Source organism: Acinonyx jubatus, chromosome B3, assembly GCF_027475565.1.
Source record: "Acinonyx jubatus isolate Ajub_Pintada_27869175 chromosome B3, VMU_Ajub_asm_v1.0, whole genome shotgun sequence".
NCBI classification, from domain to species: domain Eukaryota; kingdom Metazoa; phylum Chordata; class Mammalia; order Carnivora; family Felidae; genus Acinonyx; species Acinonyx jubatus.
In genome coordinates, this window is record NC_069386.1 from 66,388,437 (window position 1) to 66,403,625 (window position 15,189).

Genomic DNA, 15,189 nt, shown 5'->3' on the forward strand with positions numbered 1-15,189 from the left:
TAATTTCCTACCTCATCTTCCACCCTCCATGTTCCTGTCACTGTGCTTTAGGCTCGGACATCTGGCCTCATTCTTCAAAGCCAGCTCAAGCTCTGTCTTCCTGAGAAAGCCTTCCGATATCACTCTAGTGTTTGGTCCTCCCAACTCCATCATTCCTTGGTGACTTCCAATGTGTGCATCTTCCCAGTTTGTAGTTTGTTGAGGATGCTTCTGCTGTTTCCTGGTCCCCAGAGTTCCCAGCACAATGTCAGTGCACAGTAAGCACTCAATACCTGTTGCCCCAATTAATTGGCTTTCACTTATAACTTATTTGTTGAAAATAATATCTTATAGGTCTGACTAATTTCTATCAAAGCTAAGATAGTCTGCACTCTTGAATAGCATCCTAACTAAATTTAGGAGTGCTTTTCTGTTTAGTGCTAGTATTGCCTTTCACCAGTCTGGATGAACATGGTAGAATGGATAGAGACAAGCATTTGGGGGTGGGGGTAAGACATGGGGTATAACTCAACATCCTATATGAAGTAGATACCAAATAAATATTAAATGAAAAGGATAAGCCCATGACTGATGGATTTGTGTGGAGGAACCAATGAATGAAAATTTTAAACATGGCACAGTCCTTTGGGCCCTTTTATAAAGTACAATTAATTTTGGTATTAAAGGGCATGTATAATTTAATTTATAGCTCTTTAAATAAAATCATATTAAAGAGGAGGAAGTGCCATAAGAAGTAGGTATAATTAGTTAATTTAAGATTCAGCCTCTAAACTACGTCCCACATTTCTTATACCCTGAATCCATATTTTGTTTATTTTGTTTCTCGGGCTCCGTAACAGTGGTGGAAATATAAAGGGTATTCAATAAATACCTTAATTGTTTGAAACTATTTCCTTGCTATGATAGTATTCTATATGCTCTAAAGCCAAATTAAATAGATGACATTCCTACCTTCTAGGTGCACAATCGCCTTATGAAAGGGACTATTTCAGGCAAAACTGTTCCACCGGGGCATTCTATTTTGCCAAATAAATTACAAATGCAAGTGTGCTCTAGAATTTACTGCTTTAGGGCCAAAAACAGTGTATCTATTTTAGACCAGAACATGGCCCAGTTTGAGTTCTTAAGATTTGGCATGACCTAACTCAGCTTCTGGTACTCCAAGATGACATCAAAAGGAGCCCCACTTTCTCCTGCAAAAAAAGTCTAATGGCTGGCTAATTTTGAAAATGAATTTCTCCCCCACTGCTGTTCGTAACCACAGAGACAACCATTTGAATGCTTTACAAAAAAAAAAAAAGGCCTCAAGCCTCCTCATGTTTCACCTTTTCATTGCACTGACGATCATTTAGAGGGCAGACTTGTTCCAGACAGTTTTAATTAAACTGTACCAAGGACGCAGATAGATGTCAATGGAAATGATCCATAACATGAGGCTAAGCATGTATTTAACAGTGTTCCATCCAGTTCAATCACCTTCTAGCATTTCAGTGGCTTTATATTCATGTAGCAAAGACTGAACGTGTGTATGTGTTTTTTTTAATCCATCCCATTAGTGACCATATGCTTGGGCTTCGATGGATACGAGAACTGTCTGCAATCTGCCAGGGATTTAGGGACATCAATAATTTGTGAATAGTCATGTTGGTACTGGTCGAAGGGTTAAGTGCTCTGCACACCAGGGGCACCTCTTTTGGGATTTGAACTCTTAGTTGACTGTTAGGAACCTTATCCCCTGTGAGGTTCCTACTACATGCTGCTTGTCAGATGCATCCAGCTGTATGTAACTGGGAAGCATTATTAGCTCTGGGATTTAAAGATCTGTGTTAATACTGATAGAATGGTGTCTTTGAGTTAAGAAGCATGGAGAGTATATTGTAGCAAACTCAAAGAGGTTTTCATGTTCCATATTAAGCTTATGGTCTTTCTTTTTTCTTATTCTTTCATACATTCCTTGTGAATAGATAACAAGGCATCCTTTTGAGAAAGTTCATAATTGAAATTTGTTCCTACAATTTGCTGGTAAATTAGATTGCATCAGCCTAAGTGGAAAGATAAATGTCTCCTTAAAATAAGAGAAATTTTGTCATGAAAAGCTTTGCTTCCCATTCCCATACCCAGAGGGTGAGAAACAGGTAATGTGAATGATTTTTGAAACTTAACTCATTTTAATGGTCTTGCATGAAGATTTCTCAAATACAGTTGCTTTAATACCGACAGCAACAGAGATCATATCAAATCTTTTGCATTATGTGCTAGCCTGTAACTTCATGTATAACTAAGCCTTGTTGGACTGGCTCACTATTGTAGCCCCTGAACTTGACACAGTGCCTCACAGACAGTATTTAATAAATATTTGTTGTATGAAAGGATGGATGGATGGATGGATGGATGGATGGATGGAAGAGAGCAAGGCAGAAGGGAAGGAAACACTTGGGAAAACAGTTTGTCAGCCTGACCTGCATGTAAGTAGTTGCTCTCTAATATTTTCTAGAAGCTGTCTTGGATCTGGGAGTGATGTTTAACAATAAAACATGTTTCAGCAGTTTTAATGGATATGGATTTCAGAGCTAACTTACATTATTATGACCTCTTAATAATAGTAGCACTTAGTTTCCTTGTTGGGTAAACGGTAAGAATAATTATGTTGTGATGACAGATTTCCATGAGATTATGCTTTTTCTACCACATATCTAGACATGGTTTTGTTTTAGTATAACTGAATACTCCCGTAGTGTCTTGTGGTTTCATTAAGGAGGATAATGATTATTAAGCAAAAGTATCTTTAGTTTTTCTCTCCTTAAATATCTCACTGATCTTAAAGGTAAAGATAGTTTGTCTATTTGTAGTTGATATTCTATGTGTGTTTGTTTCCAGTAATTTCAGCCTTCTTACCCTGGAGTAGTTTTACCCATCCCTTAATTGTCCCTAGCTGATGTCTAGAAGGTCTTTTTAAACTTCTTAACTGCACAACGAGGCCTCAGTGGACACCTAGATTGTGTCTGCTTGGGAAAATGCCAAGCACTAATGAGTATTTTGTTTAATGTAATGGAAACTGAAAGTGCACGGCTTCTTCCTTGACTGATCAATGCCCACTTCTGTTGTTTGAATGTATCTATACATTCTAAATTCTAGAAGAAAGGTCACAGAGGGCAGAGCACTTAGTGTCTGCCCAGGAAGGACTTGAAGATTCAGAATTGTGTTTGTATGGGGCTCAAGAGGGAGAAAGTACTTGAGTTAGCACTCAGCTCCTCTTCTCTGTTCAGATAGCCATCCTTTCTCTCAAGCCCATAATCTTAAACTTTTTCATGTTAGTTTTAAAGTTTTACATTAACTTAAGAAAATAACAATAAGGGATTTATTTCTATGTAATTATCTTTTTATTTCATCATCGTTTTGTTATTATTTAAAAATTGGCATATATTTACTTTATTGTTTGCCTTTTCTCAAGTTCAATCCTAATGTGTCCAACACAAATTTTGAAATAAATAATTAAAAACTATTTCTTAGTTACATTAAAAGTCAAATTTGCTGGAAAACCAAACCTTAACAATTCAGTAGGCCAATATGATCGAGTATGTTTGAGTGAAGAATAATGATTTCCATGTGGTACTAATGTTCTACACACAACTAAGTGGAAAGTGTAGAGGTTGTTTCTGAGATTTCATTGAACCATATCTGGCTGAATAGATACAGAGCTCCCTTTGGTAGTATTTGTAATTCGTAGCCTACTTGAATGTGCTAGATAATTTTCAAAAAAGTAAAGATTCCATTTAAAACTTAAAAGAGATTTACCTCTTGTCTAAAGCTTCTAGGTTTAGAGATTTCATAAAAGTTCTATGGGGATGGTAAGAAAAGATAGGATTTGAATGTGGAGAGTGGAGATGATCTAATTCCTCAACTTTGAGTGTAATGACGCACAAGCCATCGTCTTGCTTCAATCATACTATCTCATGCCTTTGGAGACTCTGGAACTATGCAAGCGTCCCCAAATTAGAGTTTATAAAAGAAACCTTGCCTGACCCTTAATAATTGTTACTTTACCGAAACACTGTAATACCTAAACTAAGTTGCTTATTACACTAAACATGAAGTCCTTTGACCCTTAAGGTTCAATATTGATCAGCCCTACTTCTGTCAATACTTGCCTCTAGTGTCAACAATTTTCAGTGTGGAAGAAATTCAGGAATGGATAGTCTTCTTAATCCACAAACACTCCAAATATTTAATTCCTATGCATTGCACTTTCTGTCCAGTTAAATAATTTGCTTATTTCTTCTGTACTCCTAATTAATAATTAGAGACTAGGTATCATTGTCAGTATATCATGAAATGTCATTACAATAAGAAGTTAGCTATAAATGATCCCTATATTAAGTACAGGATTCATGTAACAATCCTAACTAATAAAATGTTACTCTAAAGGAGACTTAAAGCAAATGCACCACAAATTCAACAAAAGTGGCTGAGCTATTTTTTAATCCTGAGATCTTGGGGGGAAAAGGCTTTTAAAAGGAATATTCAAGTGCTTTGCCCTTGGATAATGTAAGAGCAGGTTCATTTTTTTTCTTGAGCTGTGGTATTTTTCAGATTGTCAAATGTGTATCAAAGAGTTATTCTCTTGGCAAGTTTTATGAATTTTAGTTCCGTTTTCTTGACAATTTAAAATTCAATTATCCAATTATAACTAAAGGTCATTAGTCTAATGTGGTAACTTCATGACAGTTTCAGTTACAAGAGGATTTCTTAGTTTAGAGAAGAAATTCTCCCATATGAGAAATTTTTATTGTACTTACAAGTTGAATGATACTTGAAAATATTTTTGTTTTCTTCTTGTGCTTGTATTACTTAATCAAAACATATACTTAATATTTTTTCTAATTCCATATTTATAATATACAGTATCCCATGCTTCATTTCTATATTAACATTATCAAATTAACAGCAAATAACAATGCTGATTTTTATCATCATTAGATTTTGTCTTAAATATTTCTTTAGGGTTGCTTTCCTGTTGTATTTTAAATAACTTTAACCCGAACATCACTTCCAGGTCTGGGGAAAAGCATTTTCATTTCAATCATATTACAAGTAGAATTTCTGCTAAGATTACAAACCAGAAAAGTTAGAGACCTAATATTTTAACATTAGTTCCATTTGTTATGATAATGGAGAACTCCTCAGGCAAAACATACCACAGAACCAGAAACAATGGATGCTTGCTGGCTGTCAGACCTGTACAAGATACGAGAGTCTTTATTCCTATCCTACCCCCAAGAAACTGACTTTGCAGTGGTAGATAAATGTATTCAACAGCTATTGATCGTGCACCTGCTGTGTACAAGGTCAACAGTGAAAATGCATCATTTTTCCGTTTTTGCATTTTAGAGTTCAAGACATTGCTGGAAGCAGAGATGGATAAGATGTTACCCACACTCGCTCTGGCCCCTGTGATCCATTTACCCTGAGGAGAAATTATCCAGGTAGGATGCTGGCTTAGCACCTAAACCGCCAAACAAAGATTCTACCACTCAGCGTGAGGAGTAAGCTTTTACACTAACTGTCCTCTGCACCGTTCTGATGAGATCGGGCACATTCAGGGTGGTATGGCCATAGACCTCAGCACTATTCTGAAATGTCTTTATCTTACCGGTGCAAAGCTGGCCTAAGGATTTTAATGCTGAAGTTCACAGTTAGGCAATAAGACCCAAAGTAAACTTTTCTATCTAGGTATAAACATGTGTTTTGCTTCAAGGGTTCAAAAATACTTCCTATTAACACAAACTCCCTTGAACTGTTAGCTCCCTGCTACAGCTATGTAAGTCAGATCCTTCTGAGCTACTTGAAATGTAAATGGACTGATTTTTCTGGTTGTGGTTTACCAATTATGTCAGCACCATCATTTCTTGTCCACCGACCAGAGAAATTGTAGCTGTAGATGAGAATGGTATCTGATATTCGGTATGGCTTCCCTTATCAACTCACTTTTAGGGCCCCACATTTAGCAGAGAAAGCTCTTTTCTATATAGCAGGTTGTTATATTTATCCACCATTGTGCTAAACACCCATTTCACCCAGACCATCTCATTCAATCCTCACAGTGATCCTCAAAGTTACAAAGTGGCTCAAATGACTCAGACAGGTCATTACAACCTAAAGAAACAGCATTTGATCCAGGGTCATCTGACACCAGAGCTCTTATTGTTAATCACTTCGTTTATCCTCCTTCTCTAAGAATTGTCTTTCCATAATTAAAATTAGATAACAAATGTTTAAAACTCTTTTACAAGAGTGAATTCTGAGAACTTAAAAACTAACTCTTGATCAAAATGGAAGCTTTTTATTAGTGTCCTAAAGATAGAGCTAGAGATCAGAGGCATGTATATTTACTTCTAATTTACAAGTTGGTATGTAGGAACATCAAACATGGTGATAAAAGACTATTTCTGCCTTTTTACACATTAGGCCATTCTTCCACCATCTAATTGTTCAGATGCATATTCTGCAGTGTCCTTCAGCTTCCCCACCATAGTCAAAAGGTTCTGGACAGCTATTTGAGTATATATGATGAGGTCTACTTGGAATAAAGAGTGAATGTGATTTTTCTTTTTTCCCTGTGATATATAAGCATGAATCAATAAAGGATACTCTTGAAATTTCTCCAAGGAAGGGCATGCATTTCCAATTAATCTCATAACTTGTCTTTAACTGTTTGGCTAGGTTCCATAATTGGTAGGTGTTATTTTAATTCAGATACAAAAAAAGAGAGAGGGAAGGGGAGAATGGCCAGGCCAAAGAATGGGGTATACATGAGCTTTTAGACACATTCTACTCACCCAGTCAATCAATGTTTTTTGAGACCCCGATACATTTGGCTGATCTCTGTGAGTGAACCCTATTGTCAGTTCTTAACAAAATTATAAAAACGACTTGCCTTATACGATTTATCAAATTGGTGGCAAAGCTTGCTCAGGGTCCAGGACATCAGGGTTACTGCTTACCTTTCAAGGGTGAGTGTCAGTGGAAAATCACTTAACCCTCTAGAAAAGATGGCTTTTATGGAAAAATTTTGGCTGACAGAACCCTGGTAGACAGGGAGAGAGGAGGACTTGAAGTTTGGGTGAAGGTTCACAATGAATGCAAGAAAAACGGATCAGAGCGGAAAGTAAAGAAATGTTGAGAGAATAAAACCAATGCATCTTCCTTCACTATTGCCTCCATGAGAGCACCCAAATCCCTTCACACAGCACTCAAGGCCCTCTACAAGCTGATGCCAACCTTCTCCACAAGTCTGAGAGCACTTCACCTGTGTTTTCTGTCCCGCCATCTCACCGCGGGCTTTCTCCCAGCGACATGGAGCACTTTCACATGTAGGTGCCCTGGAATGCGCTTCCTACTCAGCCCTCACCTCATCTGCCTGGCAAAGTCTTACTCAGTTTTTGAGTCTGTATATGCCACTCTCTTTTCGTGAATACATTGTAAACTCTCCTCTCCCCCACCTCCACTCCCCACACCCAACAAGCAGAAGTAAGTGCCTTCTCCCTAAGTTTCTCTAGCTCTTTCATTATCTGCCATATCATGTTGCCATCTGCTGGGAATCAAAAAGCCTATCTTATTCACCTTACTATACCAAGCGCATAGTCAGCATTGAATACATTTTTATTGACATGTGTTGCTTTTGGGTGTCCAGGCTGGCTTCCACTTCCCAGCTCCTCCGTGATACCCCCCTTAATAATAATGATGATAACTAGCATTTTTAAAGTACTCCATAAATCACCAAGCAAATTCAAACCCGTGTTCTAAATACCGCAGACTTGGTGCCTTAAATAGCAGAAATTTGTTTTCTTACAGTTCTGGAGGCTAGGAATCCAAGATCAAGTTGTCAGCAGGTAGGTTTCTTCTGAGGTCTCTCTCCTTGGCTTGCAGATGGCCACCTTCTCACCTCCTCACATGACGGCCCCTCAGTCTGGATTGTCTGGGTCCTAATCTCCTCTTTTTATAAATGCACCAGTCATACTGGATTAAGGCCCACCCATATGACTCCATTTTGCCTTAATTATCTCTTTAAAGGCCCTATCTCCAAATCTAGTCAAATTCTAAGGTACTGGAGGCTAAGACTTCAGCATATGAAAGGGGAATTGGGGCAGGCAGTGGGGGACACAATTCGCCCAGACCAATATCCATTATTTCATTTATTCCCTCCAGCACTAGCTATAGCCACATCTCCCTCTGCACCATTTCATGGTGAGCTCTTCTGTGCCTCACTTAACTCCTTCAATGCTTCCCCAGTCTAGCCCTAAGTCTCTTTATTATGGAAAGGGCCTTTGTTCCTTAATAAGTGAATAAAAACAGTACTCTGAAATTCTAGGGTTTCTTACAGAGTTTAAATTGTCAAAAACCCAGTGCTAATGTCAGTATAGGAAGAAAATAGAAAAACTGCCTCCTTTCTAGCACTGAGAAGACAGGAAAACAATGTAATACGTTTCTTTGGGTTTTGTAGTTACTAAAAATCTGAGTAAAGGATTTAAAGTTGCATGTATTAGCCACTTCAATGAACAAATGCTGGCCTAGTTAAGAAGGGAGTCAGGTGATTGCTACCTACTATATCAGCCTACCTTCTGACCCAGGGAAACACCCACCACAAAAATGTTCCTTTCATAGGAAGAAAAGTGCTTCTTTTCAAAGGGGTCTTAATCCCAGGCTAAAGTTGGGAGCATTGTGTGTTCTACAGTGTGTTGACTAAGAGCCTCTTGAGAACTCTGCAGATTTCCCTTGTTTCCATGTTAGTCAGGGGTGAACAGGGAATTCTTAGGCGGTACGAAGACATCGTGTTTTGCAGGTCTTAGCCATTTCTGTCTCCTCCCTCATAAATCACTCTCACACTGTGCCCAGAAAAAAAGCAGTCACGTGCAGCCCAATGCATTTCAGCACTGCATCCGAGCTCCAGGTGGAAGACACAGTGCATGTGACGTTGACCATGACCTGGATGTGGAGCTGGTCCAAACTCAGACCTACCTGTCTCAAAAGGGGAGTCACTATCTCTGTCCTCTTTTCATTCGTGTGTTGAAAATTGGGGAAATAATGCAGAGGTTCAAGACATGGTCATAAGATAACTCCTCTCCAGTCAAGAAGTACCTCCCTTCCTTTTACAAGGTAGAAAAATGTGAAGTCATCCCTGTGAGAAAAATGGTTTTTGAAATGTTTTCGGGAGGGTGAGAGGCTGCCGTTTCTCCTCTTCCTAAGTCACTGGTTCTTTTTTTCTCTCCTCTCTTCTCCCTTTCACATCCTCAGGCTTTTAACAGAAACATTTTATATCCATATAGTGATGTGACTTATGTGTGTAAATAGATGCAGATAGCTATTAAATGTTCGGGAAGTAGCATAACCATCTTTTTACACAATTTGTGCTGGTGAGTGTTTCTCATTATAATTTCCCCTATCCCCTGCTGAAAAGCACTTCCCAGAGATCTTTGTGGCAATATATGTACCCAGATTATGATTTCAAGACACCCAGGACACTGTATGGAGGAGAATGTCTTTAAGATTTGAATGTTTTAAAAAATCATTTTAGAGAGAGGGCGAGCAGGGAAGAGGGCAGAAGGAGAGAGAGAGAGAGAGAGAGAGAGAGACAGAGAGAGAGAGAATCTTAAGCAGGCTCCATGCTCAGTGCAAAGCCCAACACAGGGTTTGATCCCATGACCCTGGGATCATGACTTGAGCCCAAATAATAAGTCAGACACTCAACCAACTGAGCAACACAGGTGCCCCTAAGATTTGAAATTTAAGAAATTTTTTGTCATTAGGTGATCAATATTTAGCAAGGTTTTGATTTTAGGATACAAAAATATATATTTGATTTTTGTTTCTAGAATATTTTTAAGAATATATGTAGGCTAATTTTATTCTGTTTCCTTGATTTTATTAACCATGCCCTCTTGCCAGAAGAATTTAGGATTTAGTGATTGTGTCAAAATTAGTCTATGCTGATGAGTATTCCAGCACCCAAAACACAAAGGTGTGTTAGAAGACCCTGTCAGTGCACAAGGAAAATTGTAAGCAGTTATGGGAAAACGAGCATTTTTCAAATGAGCCTTGATTTCCCTCTTCCTTATGCACATCAGGCTATGAAAATACCTCTTAATATGTTTCCTCTGGATCTGTGTCATGTATGTGTACGTCTGCCTACTAGGTCTTGTCCTCTCTCCCCTCTCTCTCAAGGGCTCTCCCTGTTCTTCCTCTAATTGTTGGGCAGTGGGACAGAAAGATGGATCTGCTAAGTGAGTAGAGCTTGCAGAGAGCAGAAACAGATTTACTAACTTTGATGATGGCTTCTACTGAGTCCTTACCATACACATGGCTGAGTTGCCATAAAGCTAGCTAAGCCAATCGCCCTTAATAGGTTAAAAGATGACATCGAGAAATTTTAAGCAGGAATGATTTCATTCTTTCCTCGCACCAGTTATATGGTTAGCTGGTTCATGCACTGATTTGTTATACCACATAGGGCTGGCTCACAGTCCCTGGCAGATTTCTGAAGTTTTGATGGAGTCAGAAACTGACTGTCTCCTGGGAATGTGTAAAGAAAGGAGGTTGGAGCTCTTCTCCTTCAAGGACACTCTCTTCAATCCATTATCTCCTACCCATGCACAATAGTCTAGTCTATCAAAATACAGTGATTGAACAAAATTTGATTTCACATAATGAATGCATTGATTTAATAAAGGGTTTGTAGTACATGGTATTATAGTTCCCTAAATGAACACTGAAATCCTAAAAGGAGAAAACTTATCATTGGTCCCAGTTAAATCATAGCCACTTTTTTTAACCTACATACCCTAATAAGATACTAACCCATTTGATACTTAAAAAAAAAAAAATCTGTTATCTTATATAAGTGCTTAACATTTTCCAGCTATTTTAAAGCCACCTGTTTTTCCTATCATAAGTACATCTGGCATCAGGCAAACAGATTATAGCCATGGACAACTCACTAATTTATGATGTTTTTAGATTTTCATATTTTTGGCAGACTAATCCAGTTTGATATATTAACCCAGCTTTCAGAGATGAATCTTGAAATCTTGCACTCTTGCAACCCTTTTACTTTGTTCTCTTCCAAACTCTAGAATATTTTTTCCATGTCCTAAAATTTAATTAGAAAACAGACAGGGAGAGCAAACTGAATCCTTATGTTCTGCCCATCTAGTGCCCTATCTAGCTGGCTTCCTAGAAGAAATTATGTATCTGTCTACCCAGTGTTAGTTGTGAAAGATCTTTTTACTTTTGATCATGCTCTCTTCCTAAGTTCATTGGGCACACTGGCACTTGTGTTTGTATCCTAGTTTGACAACTGCATTTTTGCCTACATGTAATGGGAGTTTGGTAGGTCAAACAAAGTAGAAGAATCAGTTGCCTGTCTTTGCAAAAAAAAAAAAAAAATTGAAGTTTTGAGCAACAGGGAATGGAGGCAAGACTATTTTCTGTAGTTAGAGAAGCCAAGTCCACTCAGCTTCTCAGAGCATCTTTTTGATTCGACATCCCCTGATGGGTCATCCCTTGGCTATTTATGGGTAATTTTAACTGCTGGGTTGAATATGCCATATTCCTCCTTTAAATATCTACCCAAGGCCCCAAAGTAATGGATGTGTTTTTAATAAATCTAACGTATAAAGCATTCATCAGACATACTTCAAAACAGAGAAACTATCAGAACACCCTGAAAGATTCATTAGAACATTTTTATTTTTTGCAGACACTGTCACCAAGTTAAATAAATGTGTGTCAACTCAAAACTGAGATGAGAAATGGCAGAGTGTTTTATGGATTGAGAGTCAAGAAGATAAGAACTCTAGTCTTATCTCTATTGCTGACTTGTTTAATGACTGTAGTATGTTTATCACTTATTCCTAACCACTCTTCCCTCTGGCCAAAAACCAGAACAAATGTCTACAGAGGATTTTGAGCTCCTAATAGAATAGCTCTCAGTAAGTTCAGCTGAAGTAATAAAGCCTTCCATCTATAAGCATAGAGTTAGCTTGCCAGGACTCAAGGCCCAGTTCCACCATTACTTGGTACTTGACTCTGAGTTAACCCCTACTGAAGAGTATTAGGAGGCCTATTGTTATTGTACATAATACTGCAATGAACATCTTTTAACAAATAGATGTGTTTGTGCATTTATATGTTTATGTGTGTTGGGAGAATTCCTAAAAGTGAACTTCTCCACTCTAAGGTTAGGTAAATTTAAAATGTTCATGTGTATTAAAAAATAATAATTAAATAAAATTAAATAAAAATAAATAAATAAAATATTCATGTATATTGCTAACTCGCCCCTCAAAAAAGTCATACCAAATTTGTACTCCCGAATACATGTACGTTCCTATTTCCTCACACCCTTGCTCACACTATTCACTGACAATCTTAACTTTTTAATCATTAGCAGTATCAAAAGTCAAAGAGAGAATTTCACTGTAATTTGCACTTCTTTGAGTAAATATGTGCATCTTTTCATATTTTAGTAGTCTCATTAGTTCATGCATACCCCATTCCCAATTTCCTAGTGTGTATTTGGTGTTTGTCTTTTTGCTTTGTAATGCTCTTGGTAGATTAATGTCTTTGTAAAACCAGAAAAGTTGGGAAGAAATTCTAGTTAATTTCATTCATGAAGGATACTTATAAATTTGAAAACTTTATGGTGATCAGCATTCCTACCTGAAAAAGCGCAAGACCTCCCCAGGTATGAGCAGTGAGATGCCCTAGCTGTGTATCACCTGCATTATTACCATACTCATCTTTGAAATAATCCATATTACATGTAAAGCAAAATGCAGAGAAGTCCAAGATGTGATCTCTACCCTTAAGTAAGACGGGAAAGCTCATCTTCAGTAAGAGTAGTTAAAGGATATAAAGAATATTGCTTCAAAGAAAACACATACTTGAATAGACAGAGAAAGATTCAAAAGTATAAGAGTGAGAATTAAATGTGAGGAAACAATATGTAGACAAGGGTGAATAGAAGAGAGGTTTGGATGAGGGAACAGGGGGAAAGTTCACATATGGAAAGATAGGTTGGAGTCAAATTATTGAAGGCCTTGGCTACCTGGTTTATGCCTGGATTTTATGTCATAGGAGCAAGTGAAATTTTTGACACCAGTATGAAATAATGAAAATAATTTTTAGAAAGATCATTGTGACCTGTGAATAATGAATGAACGGATGAATAATTAATTAATTAATAGAAAATGTCACATTGGAAGAGAGGATGACAACCATATTAATACTTTCTGTGGGAGAGAATCAACTAGTTTAAAGGAAAAGTGGTGAGCATTTTCGTCAATTTATAATGCATAAAACAGCTATAGAACTAATGCTACCTAATGTTACCTAAGAAAAGAAAACTGATCCAAACCCAGAATTCTCTGTGTGTAGATTGAACATTCCAATGCAGTGCCTTTTTCTAAATCTGTGATTCAGCTTTCGTACCCCTCCACTCGCTCATTCTGATGATGGTAAGCCTTTCCCTGTTGGGTCTGGAATTCATACCAGCTTTCTCACAGACCAAGAAATTCCAAACATGCTATTGTCATTACACCTCATCAGTCATCCTAAGGAATGGCTTTATTTATTCTTGTGATTTGGAGAAATGAGGTGATGGTAGAAAGGGCTCAGAATAATGGGAGGAAGGTGTTGGCTTCACAGAAGCAGCAATTCCTTTCTTACTTCGTTTCCTTTACATGTTCCTAAAGGTTAGGTAATTGAGCTGAGCCCCCTGCACTATTACTGCACTGCAGTATCAGTTCAATAAACATTTATTGAGCACCTACAATAAATGTCAGGTACTGTGTAAAGTACTGGGAACAGCATTTAAAATATAGACCCAGTCCTTCCTCCAAGAGGCTTACAGACTGGCGGGAAGCATATAAACAAGTTCACATTCTACTGTGCTCTTCACACAGGACAAGGGGTTGGACTCTTCCCTTGAAATGTTCTGCATGTAACGACCCTACAGTGCCCCGTCTCCAGTTCACTTCATGTTGTCCTCCACTTACATTCCTTTGTGTACTAGGTATAGAATCCATTTCTGAGGGGTATAGAGGATAAAAGGAATTCAAACAACATATATCTGGTAAACTTGCTGCAAAATGCCAGATGCGATAGTGGTTATGGAGATCACCAAACAGTCCAACGTGAAACCAATCCATGGAATTGGAGAGATGCAGTAAATGCATTTGCAAAGGTAAACTTCCTAATGTGGGTAATAAGTATTAAATAGATGGCACAGATAGTAAGTGCTGTGGGAACTTAGAAAACGAGGCATAACTTCCAGAAGAGGTGAGCTTTGCACTCTGTCCTGAGGGGATCTAACTGGAATAGGTAGAGGAGACCAGAGGTGTCTTGTGGAAGCCTGATTAGCGGTGTGGCTCTTTCAGTTCCCAAGGACAGAAGGCCAGTACAACTGACTCATGCAGAAGGAGTGGTCATGGGGCTTCCACATGGCTGGAGTCATGGGGTTCTATGATTTGAATTAGTTTGTCTCCCCCTCTTGGCTCTGCTTTCCTCCTCACTGGCTTTTGTCTCAGACTGACTGACTCCACCTAGTTGCTGCCAGGTTTATAGTTTAGTCCATTAACCACTCAGTACAAAAGACAGTGGTTGGGTCTCATCACAGTGGCTTCCTCCATGAGCTCATTTTTTCGTCCTACACGTACAGAGGGGTAAGGGTCTTACCCACTCCTCTTCTCTAATAGTTCCAAACAAACTCCTATGATTTACTCTGATTGGACCCACTTATATCCGTTTCCCATCCTTGAGTCAATCATGGTAGCAAGGAGACTGGACTTAACTGATTGGCCAGGTCTGGATTATGTCTCCAGCTTTGGAACAGAAGCAAGTGGGGATAGCACCATCTGAGCCATATCAAAACAAGATTAGGGAAGAGAGGTGGCTCCCCAGAGGAAAAAAACTGTAATGCTGTCACCAGAAAAATAATAATAATCACCATCACTTATGATAAAGAATTTACAGCAAGTACTAAAAACTTACTCCCTGGGTACTAGTCTAAACAACTTTCATATATTATTTATTCCTCCTAACATCCTGTGAAGAAAGTAATCTTATCCCCATTTTTAGGCGAGGAAACTAAGGCATGGAGATGTACAGAAATTTATCTCATGGCTAGTAAATGTC

General features: G+C 38.2%; 1 protein-coding gene across 10 annotated transcripts in view; it reads left to right on the forward strand.

Moving 5' to 3' along the window:
* The window catches only part of DPH6 (diphthamine biosynthesis 6), a 433,974-nt gene that overhangs the window by 401,791 nt on the left and 16,994 nt on the right, over positions 1 to 15,189 (forward strand). For all 10 annotated transcript variants that reach the window (XR_008299245.1, XR_008299248.1, XR_008299243.1 and 7 more), the window contains one exon: positions 5,389 to 5,483. The gene's annotated coding sequence lies outside the window, so the exon portion shown is untranslated. The remainder of the gene's footprint in view (positions 1 to 5,388; positions 5,484 to 15,189) is intronic.